Source organism: Vulpes vulpes, chromosome 11 (genome assembly GCF_048418805.1).
Source record: "Vulpes vulpes isolate BD-2025 chromosome 11, VulVul3, whole genome shotgun sequence".
NCBI lineage: Eukaryota > Metazoa > Chordata > Mammalia > Carnivora > Canidae > Vulpes > Vulpes vulpes.
The window spans coordinates 30,806,918-30,819,195 of NC_132790.1; the positions used below are offsets into that span (position 1 = coordinate 30,806,918).

The 12,278-nt window shown below is 38.4% G+C and overlaps 1 protein-coding gene across 2 annotated transcripts in view; it reads right to left on the reverse strand.

The window, feature by feature from the left end:
• The window catches only part of TENM4 (teneurin transmembrane protein 4), a 2,793,707-nt gene that overhangs the window by 996,104 nt on the left and 1,785,325 nt on the right, over positions 1–12,278 (reverse strand). The gene's annotated exons all lie outside the window — the stretch shown is intronic.

A 12,278-nucleotide genomic window follows, 5' to 3' on the forward strand; every position in this document is an offset into this window, starting at 1 on the left:
AGTTCCAACCCTTGGCCAGAAATACCTGGCGAAGTTTTAATGAAAACCCTCTAATGTCCCATTAGGTGTTTTGCTGGTCTTTCTGAAATATAGATCTCATCAAGGTACTCCTCTGCTTAAAATAGCTTCCCACCTTAAGGGTCAAGGCAAAACTCCTTACCAGGTTTTATAGGGCTCTTCAGGAACAGATTCCAGGCTCTGTGCCTTCTCAATTTGCTGTCTCCTTCCTGGCCTTCCTAACTCATTTTCATCTCTAGAAAATCACTCACTCACCCTCACCCATAGGCCTTTGAGTATGAGGACCCCTCTGGCTAGAAAGACATGCCTTCCCAGCTGCCATAAGACCTCTTACCAGCCTGGCCCCATTCAGGCTTAGGACTCATTCAGTTATCACGTTCTCCCAAAAGCCGCTCCTGACCACCAATGTTACCTATATGGCCTGATGCAGGTGTATGCCCACCACGTTCTTATAGCACTTTATTTCTAATTCTACTTGAGCATTAATGGTTTGGGTTGTGAAATTTTATCAAAGAATCTGGTCTTTAATCTGGCATTTATAGTTTTGTATTGTTATCGATCTTATTTATTGCTATGCTGTCAGTACTGTGTAGACTTCCTGGCCCATAACAAGTACTCACTCAGTAAGTGTGTTGAATAGCAACATAGACTGAATGAATTAGAATATGTTATATCATATTCTATGATATAACAAGTCATATTAGAATATAATAAATTGATTTACTCACTATTTATCAGGCATTTATATACCAGGCCCTGAGCTAAATTCATTATAAATATTTGCTTTCCAGTCTTCTTGCCTAGATTTTATCTTCAGAGGGTGCAAGTGACTGGTCTTGATTTTCTAAATCTATTCTTTCTCAAGGCATTTATTATTCAGCCTTCTAGTTTGGGTTATTGGTGCCTAATTATTAAAAATTAGTATTTTCCTGATGAGACCTGTCTAGGTGGACTTTATTGAACTAGTCTCTTAACTCAGGTGACTATAGGAGTCTGCCAAAACTCTCATTTGTTTTGAACAAGGCTTTCAGCTCATTTTGTTATGATAAAAGCACTGAAGCTATAAAAGGCCAACAAGCTATTTGGTTTAGTTAAGCCATTTGGTTTAATTTAAGAGGTTGGCAAACTATAGCCTATGGGCTAAAACCAGCCTTGTTTTGATAAAATTTTATTGGCACACAGCCTGTTTTGATAAAGTTTTAGTGGCACATAGCCATACCCATTTTGTATACATGGTGTCTGTGGCTGCTTTGGTGCTTACAATAGCAGAGTTAAGTGGTTAGAATAGAGACTATATGACCTGCTAAGCCTAAAATATTTACTATCTGGCCATATATATTAAAAGTTTGTCAACTCCTGATTAGATCTTCTTGTCTAAGGATGGCACTTCCCTTTATGATATTCCTGACAGATTATTATTCAGTCTTTTCACTGAAGAATTTTTAACTCTTGAAAAAGCGCATTTAATTATTTGCTGGAAGATCAAACACAGAAAGAACTTTCTTGTGTTAAATTAAATCTATATCCTACAAAGACATGGAACATGACAAGAAGGAAAATCCACAATGTTAACTTTCTTTGGTCACTTGTATACTTGAATTATAGACTTTTTTTTTCCTACTTAATGCTCTTCTAGATTTTTTAAAATATTTTTCTTTAATGAGTGCACATTGCTCAAGTTAAAAATGATAAACAGTTTTACCTATATGTCCTAGATCTGTTTACTCCTGAGTTCATTATGGAGGCAATATAATCTTTCCCATGAATTTCTCTGTAAAGGGAGATTATAAATTCTATACAAGGGCGAAAGGAAAATGTGGTAGCCCAAATAGAAACATCAGGGGAAGTAGACACCTTCTGAATTATGTTGGTTGCTTCAGTGGGTCTAGAATAAGACAGTTATGAAGTTTAAAAGGACATTGAGTATTATCCTATGTAAACAATGTCACATGATACTCTTCTCCTTGGACTTTCTGCTTTAATCTTCTTTTACCAAAATTCTTAGGACCACCTCAGGGCTGGAACTTTAAAGGTCTTTGAACTTCTTCATATAGTCCTTCAGATTCTTCTACATTCCAATCTCAGCAGAATCATACTGCACATGTCCAATGGTAGAGTATTTATGTTCTTCAGAGGCAGCATATCTCATTCTTGGATTATACAAAAGTCTTTGATCTCTAATATTGACATTGATCTTCCAGAACCTTCCATCCATTGGTCCTAGTTCTCTCCCATGTGACCTTACAAACCATTTTATTCTCTTCTTCACAGCAACTTTAGAGAAGTTTAAATCCCTGAGCTTCCTCTTCTTCCAATGGAACATCCCCAGTTCCCCCAGTTTATTTCACTATTTCTGGTTTTCTCACTAGCCTTTGTGCCTTCTCTAAATACACTCTAGTTAGTTCCTGTTGTAGCTGTGGTTTGCCCCAAGTCAGACTCTCACTGTCACCTTCCCACTTTGATCTAAAACACTTTACCATATTATCTATAGGAAAGACCACAGATTTATGTGATCATTTTTTATATTGGATATTTAGGTTTTTTTCTATGTTTCTCCTATTATAAACAGTGCCACCTTAAGACCACTTCCCCCCATGTCTTTCTCATACTTAGTACTATTTTAAAGATTTGCTTTCCAGAAATTCCTTGTCAATAAATATGTTCCAATTGAAAACATATAATACAGTACAAGCAAATTTTAAAGATCATTGAACCCAATCACCCATTTTTAAATAAATGCACTTGACTGAGAATAAACAGTAACTTAACAGGGGAACGCATGCACCTAACTTCAAACTAAAGGATGTTTTTATTATTCCCCTCTTCTATTCCTACTCTCCCTCAAAACTACTATTTATATTCATTTAACAAGGCACATGAAGTCCAGGTGAATAAAGTATATACCTTACAAATAGATACAGAGACTTAAAAATAATAATAAAAAACAAATCAAGAAATTACACAAAACAAAATGCACTCAAGAGGATATATTTTGAAAATATTTTATTTTCAATAATCTAGATTGCTATAGGAAATAATCAGAAGGGTATGAATTTTTAGAATACAAAGGTTTCTATATAGAGAATAGTGTTTAATTATTTACAGCTCATGGAACTGCTCATCTTTTTTCAAGCTTTCCTATATGAAGAAGGTTCTTCCATTATAAACATGTATATATAAATAGAGCTTCTTGGATTATATACAGTATTTGCCTCCAAGGCCTTAAAAGACTTCCAAACACTAGTGCCACTTTTAAAATCCTAGATACTGAAAATGCTGATCCAGGGCTCACTTGGAGCAAGACAATTTCTATGTGCCAATCAGGCAGAGAATATCCTCCAGTGCTCTCTCTAATATGTTAACTTTGGAAATACTTTTCCTTTTCTCTCTCTCTCTCTCTCTTTTTTAAATTTCTTGCTCTCATTTTGTATCAGTGGAGGGAGTATAATGAACACTTTTCCCTTGAGTTTTATGAATCCTTTAATTAGTAGATCTCCCATTTCCACTGACTGCCAAACATCATGTTGAACATTATGAACACAGCTATAAACAGATAGATGTGGTCCCTGCCCTCATGATTTTCACCATGCTAAGTCCCCTTCATAGTTGCTGCAAACAATCACTATCATCTTTAAATCTCTGATTTTGGCTTTACCTTCCTCGTTAGAAAACTGCTAAGAAAATAGATTATTTAATGAGGCAAAGTAGCAGAATCATTTCAGAATCTGATCAGTTTACAATTATCTCTATTTAAGCCCCATACCTCCTATCATACAATAGACTCTTGGCAGCTACTTTGAATAAAGATACTACATTCCTGGCCACAGTTGCTTGGACCAAGTGCTGCCATCTTGGTCCTCAGAGTTTTTTTCCCAAGAAGTTTGGAAGTTGGATCCAAGAATATTAGGGTTTTTCTTTTCGGGCGGCTGAATTGTAGTGTGTACATTTGGGAGCTTTTTTCTTGTGGACCAGAGACCAAAGAAAGCCAATTCTCAAAGGAAGAATAAAAAGTGGCCACACAAAGAGGGACAGAGATGAGAACTAGAGAGAGTCCAGATAGTGTTCTGAGCTTTATTTGTATTACTGACTTTGTTGTTTTTTTTTTTTTTAGGAGACAACAGTTTTCTCTTGTAATAAATCCCACTGTTCTGCTTAAGCCACTTCAGGCTGGTTTCTGTAACTTAAAATCAAGTAACCTAACTAATATGCTGGGGGTGGGATGGTGGGGAAGGTGTTATCTCAACAAATCCAAGTATAATGGTCTCATAGTGAGGGTAATTGCAGTTACTCTAGGAAACATTGCTAGGCAGTGGTTATAAGATAAAAGGGATTTATATGCCTACACTTGATGTAAGTTAAAAGGAAACATGAAAATGAGAGATAATAAAAATTCAGGGCCGCCAGAATTTCAGAGTTAGTGCAAAGAGTCTTCTTAATCAGAGAGAAAGAGCTTTGGAGATGTAAATTAAAGAAAAAATAGGGATGAATTTTAGTTATAATCTTTCAAGATAAAGCATTAAATACCACCATTGCATTTAAAGTAATGAGACTGTTTTAAAATGAAGACACAAATTTAAACATAAAAATCATACCTGACTCATTAAAATGGTCACCTAAAAAAGGTGGGATGGTTATCCCAAAAAGCTGTGTAAATCAATTCTAGAATGTTCATTGTTCAGATCACACAGTACACAACTAAAGAGAACACTAGACAGATCCCAGTTTGCTTCATAATTACCAGCTATATCACACCAGGAAAGCCACTGAAACTTATGTAAGCTTTAAGTTTTCATCGGCAAAATAAGGTGATATATATGCAACTTCAAGGATTTCCATGAGAATAAATGAGATACTGTAAGTACCATTGGACCTAGTATAAAATCTGTCACTTCATATATGTTGGTTTTCTATCTTTTTGGCCTTTGATGATTCATTTATGTTTTTGGTCAAGCCAAAAGGCACTTGAAAGAAAGATTAATAAATGCTGACAAGGTGAGGAAGTGTTTAAAGCAAGGAGAGATTTTGCAATAAATATTTATTTAGCACTTAATGTCTGCTGGATCCAGTGCCAAACTCTCAGATAATGAGACATGTTAACTTCTCTCATATTAACTATACACACATAAACTTTGATTTTTCTTAATCACAATTGACATTCCCAATGAGAACACAGCTTTCAATAGAACATAACTATTTCACAGAAACTGGATCCAATTATTTCTTATTCCAATGGCACATGTCCCAAAATGGGTAAACATTTGAATAAATGAACGAGTCCTTCTCTAGCAAAAGGTATTGTGATTGACTACTTCTCTAAAGGTCTAGAAGGACTATAAGCTTTGTAAAGTAAGCTGATCTGTTTCTGCCAGATTAAATTCCCAATTTTGAGCATATTGTCTGATACACAATAGGTATGTAGGAAGGAAGGAAAAATAAAAGGAGAGAAGGAATGAAGGGAAGGGAGGGGAAGGGAAAAGATGGGAAAGGAAGGGAAGGGAAGGGAGGGAGGGAGGGAGGAAGGAAGGAAGAAAGGAAGGAAGGAAGGAAGGAAGGAAGGAAGGAAGGAAGGAAAGGTGTGTTTGGGGTCAAATAATCTTTAAAGTTTTTCTATCATGAATAAGATTCTATAAATCTATTTCTAGAAGATGTATAGTGGCAGAGGACCCCATAGACTTCTACCCTGATGCATCTACTGGGACAATGATATAGAGAGCCTAGTGCTTTTTATAACCCATTAAGTAAGAAATGAAACAATTTGTCACGAAGTTAAATTCACCTAGATGCCCCAGTTGTGAGTTGAAGTAGAAAGAACAAAGAATCAACTTCAGAGGTCCATTTCTCCTGACTGAAGTGTATAATTACCATCCAGGGGTGGGAATACACTCCTAGGAGGGAAAGCTCATGGACAGCACACTGTTCAGGGCAAAGGCACCATCCATCTACCCTTGTGCCTGAAATGTGTAGGTAAGCACACTTACTTCTTGAGTAGGTCTAATTTGGGGATGAATAAGAGAGAAAGATCAGCGATATAAGTACTAGAGTGCACGCAACTTTGCTGTTAGGTCTCTGGGAGACTGTAATTAATTTAATTACAGACATTCAGTTACTTACTCCGTGTTTCCCAATTGAGAAGGTCAAGTTATAGGAGAGTACTACGTGGGAGGAACCACCAACCTAGTCTTAGAATTTAGGGAGAATTAAAATGAGAGTTAAACGTTAGGAGGTAACACTTCAGATAAGAGAATGGATGTGTAGGGGTTGGCCAGCTGAAGAAAGGAAATTCTAATGATTAGAGGGAAAGTTGCATATTTGGGGAAGTTATAAGGAGTTCAGTATGGCTGTGGCATGGACAAAAGAGGGACTTTGCAAATCATGCTCAAGGGTGTGTGCTTTTGCCACAGAGCAGCAGGAACCATTGAGGGAGGCAGGGAGAGCAGTTAGAGGATTGCTCAAGCCATTCAAGTGAGAGATGACGGTGATCTAATCTAGAATTATAGCTGTGAGAATAGAGAGAAGTGGACAGACTAAGAGATAATTGGGTGGTAAGAATTTTAAGTCTATCTCCGTTTTACAGATGGTTGAGGTCATATTTTCTCTGTGGTTTGGATCCCTCATTACAGGACTGGGCATAGACCAAGTGCTTAACAGAACAGTTATAATCATTACATTGGTGCTAACCCATTGTCATCACTTTTGAATGTTGGCCAGGGTCTGGCCTTTAGCTATGGTGTGATATTATCCAGATACCACATGGAGCCTGGGGGATATTTTTTGTTTTTTAGCTTGTCAACACCCAAGGTCAGGGACTCCATCTGCTTCCCTTCCATGAAGCTATGAAACCACAGCACAACTAATGCAACACAATAGAGCAACGAGTGACCCCAATTTTCCCGTTGGTTTGAAAGCCCTGTGATCAGCTCTTCTCGGGGCTTTCTGGGATCAAGCTATAACAGGGTGGGGGACCTCTGCACTTTGACAGCACCTCTGCCCCATGCATGCCACAGTTAAATGTGCAATTTTAAGAGACGCAGAATTGAGTTCAGAAAGTGGCTGCTGTGGCTGTGAGTATTTGATCTTATGACTTGGGAGTCTGTGGGTAGTAGATATACATAGTCTTGATTCCAGTCTAGTCTATGTAATCTTGTAGCCCCAGAAATATGGATCCCTGTCCTTGCTCCATCTCCTCAAGGTAAGAATATAATCTTATTTGTTTTACTTATTGTCTATTACCTGTTACTCTCAAGAGAAGAGGTTTTTGTCTGTTTCATTACCATGTCTCCAATGTGTAGAATAGTACCTGGCACAGAGTAGGTGCTCAACTAATATTTGTTGGCTAATCAAATTGTATGAATGAGCTCGAGGAAACAGATCAGAATTCAGGTTTATTCATGTTTCAAATGGGATTAATCATACGTGTTTTCTACCCTTTTGGGGGCTCTTTTCAAGCTAAAATGTAGAATCGAGGGCCCCAAGTTAGATGTTCAGCAGCCATCTTTTGTTTTTTATCTAGCGCTAGTTCATTATGTGTTTTTGTCTGTTAGCCATCCATCCATCCATCCTCCTATCCACCCATCACTTTAGTTTAGCACCTACTATATGCCTTGTAGAGCACCTACCACTATTCCATACCAAGGATTCTGCTTAGACACTACATTTACCATCTCTGATGTTTACATCAATACTTCAGTGTGATTATCTATTTTTTATTTTTGTAAAGGAGGAAGCTGAGGTTCAGCAAATTCATACAGATAGAAAGTGACAGAGCACGGATTCACATTCCAAGACTGTTTAATTAGCTGTTGACTCTTGTCTCTTCCATTGTTTCCCTAGAGTTTTCTTATCTGCGAAACAGGTACTAAAATGCCTATGCATGTGCCTGGTATATGCACAGTAAATTATATAAAGCACTTACATAGCATCTCACCAGTGCTACTGTTACAAGTATTCCCATAGGACTCCCTGAATGGTGATCACACTCAGTGTCCCCTCTTTTTTTTATTACCCTCATATCGTTTATTATTTATGGTCACTTCAGCAGGAAAAGCACAAATGTGTCATCCATGCCTGCTGATTGCTGGTGTACAGTGACATCCAGGAGCCCCTCTCTGAGCTTCTGAAAGCCTTCCCAGCTCTGTTCAGTCTCCTCTCCTGGGTGAACTCTCATTCTTGAATTCAGATACACCTCTCTCTGGAGAAGCTCCATATGGCCTCTCATCAGTTCCTTCCTACTTCATTCCCTAAAAACGCCTTCTTTTGATGAGTCTTTTCAGTAAACAAAAATTAAATTTGATAGGAATAGTGAAAGTACTGCCCTATGTATTGTTTTATAGAAACAATATTAAATACTCAAAAGAGTACAAATATTTCTTCTCCCCGTTAAATGTGGTATTTATTTTAGGATAGTTTTTTTGTTTTGCTTTGTTTTTGTTCTTTTTTTTTTTTTTTTTGACAGTACGATATCAGCATCTTGTTGGGTCATTTAGAGAGGCCTTTTGATACAGTGAAAGACAAACACAGGCCCAAGTCCAACACCAGCACTTATTTTTAAATTAGCATACTGTGTGACTATGCCCTCGCCATGTAGTATTTGGCAACTTGGCAGCTGACTTTCTTTCTGTTTGCTTCTGTTTCTTCATTGCAAGAGGAGGACTATGTGAGCATCTTAGAGGCTAGTTCCAAACTCCTATCACAGGGAAGTAGGGGCTGAGAAATAAGTTACTGAATGCCTGCAATGAGCCAGGCAAATGCAAAGATGCTTTACATGTGTGGCATGTTACTCATGTTTCACAACTGTGCAAGGCACAGGTTCCTATTTTGTAGATGAAAAACCCAACACTTGGAGACATAATGTAATTTGTCCACATCACATACACTGTTGGAGGTGGAAATTGAACTCAAGTCCCTCTGACTCCCAGGTTGCCACCCTTTCCATGCCCACCTCCATACTTACCACGGCCCATTTACTTCTCTGCTTTGTAGCATTTGTGTACATAGCTATTTAACCTCCTTCTTAAAGTGAAAATAATGTCTTGTAATATCTTCTTTTTTCTCTTCATTTTTTTTCTTGTCCTTAGGGAGTAGTGCAATATGAATGTTTAATGCATGCTTCTTTTAACACACATGTGAACATGCTTTGTCTTCATTGTTAACTATTAACTCCATGTGCCAGACATGGGAATCAGACTTATTCATAGTATATATATTTTTGCTGGCTTTTTTCTTGTGGCCATCCATACTCAGAACTGTCTTATAGATTTTGCCCTTGAAAAATGGAACTTTTTATTCTTTTAGTTATGAGAGTACAATAAAAATCCCCAAACTAATAATGCTTTGATTTTTTTCTTACTTGCCTTTTTTGAACTTCTATTACTTATATAAAAATGGCAAACTGCCTTTTTTATTGCTTCAAATTACTTTTGTTAAAATACTTCTGTGCTGCCAACTTTCAACCTGAAGCCAATGTTCATATCCAAGTCACAAATAAGAATGAGGAATATGCTTGAGTCCTTTCTCCTGCTCACATTTTTAGTACTTCAATCCAAGCGTTCCTCAATATTAAAACTATACTTCTGTTAACATTTAAAGACACTGAAATAAAAGTATTTCTTTCCAATAATTACATCTGGAAAGAGTTTGACCCTGCTTCTACTCCTATGGATTCCAATGAAAGTCAAAGAGAAAAATGAAGACAAGCAAGATTGTGTTATACTCATAAGGAACAAGAGGTCTGCTGACATGCATGGCCCTGGTAAGATCAGTGGCACTGGTCACAGTATAATGCTTTGGTCACTCAAGTCTCCCTCCTCAAAATGGAAATAATCTTTAATAAGCAGAAATATGGATTGGTGACAAAATGGTGATCTCAAAGAGATAAGCTATCACAACAATGGATGGAGTTTTTCAACATCAGAAACACAAAAGATTCCTCTCATTATGGATTATTCCTTTCATCCTATGCTGGGAAGGTGCATGTATGAAGAGTACCAATTTTTTGGAGAGTCCTACCTCTTCCAAGCTTAGATGGTAGGAGAGAAATTTTCATGGTGGGCCCAAAGAAGGCAAATGGAACACCTAGTCTTTCCTCTGTTCAAGGTTGCATTTTGAAAGGATATTAGATATCCTTATCATCCTCTTCCCCCAAAGTTTTTACCAAGATTACCAGGACAGTATGTGTATCTCATATAGGCTTGGGGCTAAAGCTTCAGCAGAAGCAGGCACGTGGGTATAGTTCCTTTAGGCACATACAAGAACCAAGCATGTTTGTAGAAGGTGGCTAGATGGATCTTGATGACTCCTTCTTTAGGGAGTAAAACTAATAACCTGATTTTATTGGCCCTTGATTTCTTCATCTATAACAAAGACATAGGTATTGCTGTTTCAGAATAAATAAATTGGGACAATGTGAAATTGTGCTTTGATAAGACTATACTCATCTGGAGTCAAATCGCTAGGGTTTCAATCCTAGCTCCATCATTCACTAGTGTGCCTTTGGAAAATTTACTTAACCTTTCTATCTTGGTTTCCCTGTCTGCCACATTGTTTTGGAATTGTGAGAATTACATGAGTTAGTAAACATAAAGCACTTAGAAATCTGTTAGGCATGCAGGAAATATGTGCTGATGTTAGCTATATCATTGTCTAAGTCCAGGCTGGTTATACAGCATATCCTAAGCTAGAAGTTCCACTGACTCAGAGATATTTAAAACTTATATGGGATATTAGAGAATTTTAATTTTCTATGCTTAAGTAGAAATATTTTAAAAATTATTTTTTAAAAATATTTTATTTATGCATTTGACAGAGAGAGAGCGAGAGCAAGAGCGAGAGCGAGAGCAAGAGCGAGAGAGAGAGAGAGAGAGAGAGGGAGAGAGACCACAAGCAGGGGGAGCAGCAGGCAGAGGGAGAGGGAGAGGCAGGCTCCCCACCGAGCAGAGAGCCTGATGTGGTGCTTGATTCCAGGACCCTGGGATCATGAACTGAGCCAAGGGCAGGTGACTGAGACACTCAGGCACCCCTTTATTTTTCCACAAACATTTATATGAGCATCAAGGATGCCAGACTCTGGTTAGATACTGAAGATTCAGAGGCATATGAGACACAGTCTCTGTTCACAAGGAATTCTGCATCTAAAGGGAAAGGCAGATGGACAAACTGGAATAATGATAAAGAAGGGATTCCTGGCTATAGAAACATAGTAGAGAAAGCATCTAATTCAACTTGCTCAGGGTCTGGAAAGGTTTCAGAGAGGGCATAATGCTTGAGTAGTGGCCTGAAGGAGCTTCTGGGGGTATAGTCAGTATGAAGGACTAAAAGTAAAGCAAAACACAGTATATGGGTTGTTGGATGGGTGGGGGGAGAATGAAAGGGTGGAGGAGAAGGAGGAAAATAAGAGAGAGAGGAGAGGAAAGAGATTTCTGTGGTCATCTCAGATACTAAAGCTGTAGTCTTTGATCTCCAACTCCATCCCCAGAGAGTCCCGATCTCTTTGAGAATCCCAGACTCCCCAGGTCATTGGGAAGGTGGAATGGTTGGGGGAAATGGTGGTGATCCTCTTATTGTGCTTCCCTTGACTTCCCTAAGACATATCTCTCTATCCTCATTTTTCATCTCTTCCCATCTACTGTATGTTATCCGCACTGAGCTTCATCCAGTCTCTGGGGCATTCACTAAAATCCCTGGCACAAGGTCTTTGTATACACGCTGCACTCTCTGCTTGCAACTCACTCCTTCCTCTCTATCTCCTCAGCTAGTTCATTTCTGCTCGTTCTTCAGATGTCTCTCAGATATTGCTTCCTTTCTGGAGCAGGAAGTCTTCTTCTATGCTTCCATGGCTCCTTCCATACTTACCCTATCATTTGTCTTTGGGCTTTACTACTCTGTCATCAACCCCTGGCCCAAGTCTTGACGCATGGTAGGTACTCAGTGAGTATCTGTTCAATGAATACATTGGAGGCAAAAGGGAATGTCCTTGCAGACATTCCCTACATGTCCCCTCCTTAACAGGCCAAATGCGATTGATCACCAAGCTTTATTCACTGAATGTCACTCCCTTGCCAATGTACTTCTCTCTTGCCTGGATCACTACCTGAAACTCCTCCTACATACCTCCAAAGCTGTCCTTGCTACTGAACCATGTAAGTCCCCACCTAGAATCATTCTGTGGCTTCTTAATGCCCCAAATTAACATCCGGCATCCTTGGTAGGAGTCAAAACCCTTCCCATCATATTACTTGGGCCTTCGTGACTGTCCTCTAGGATTC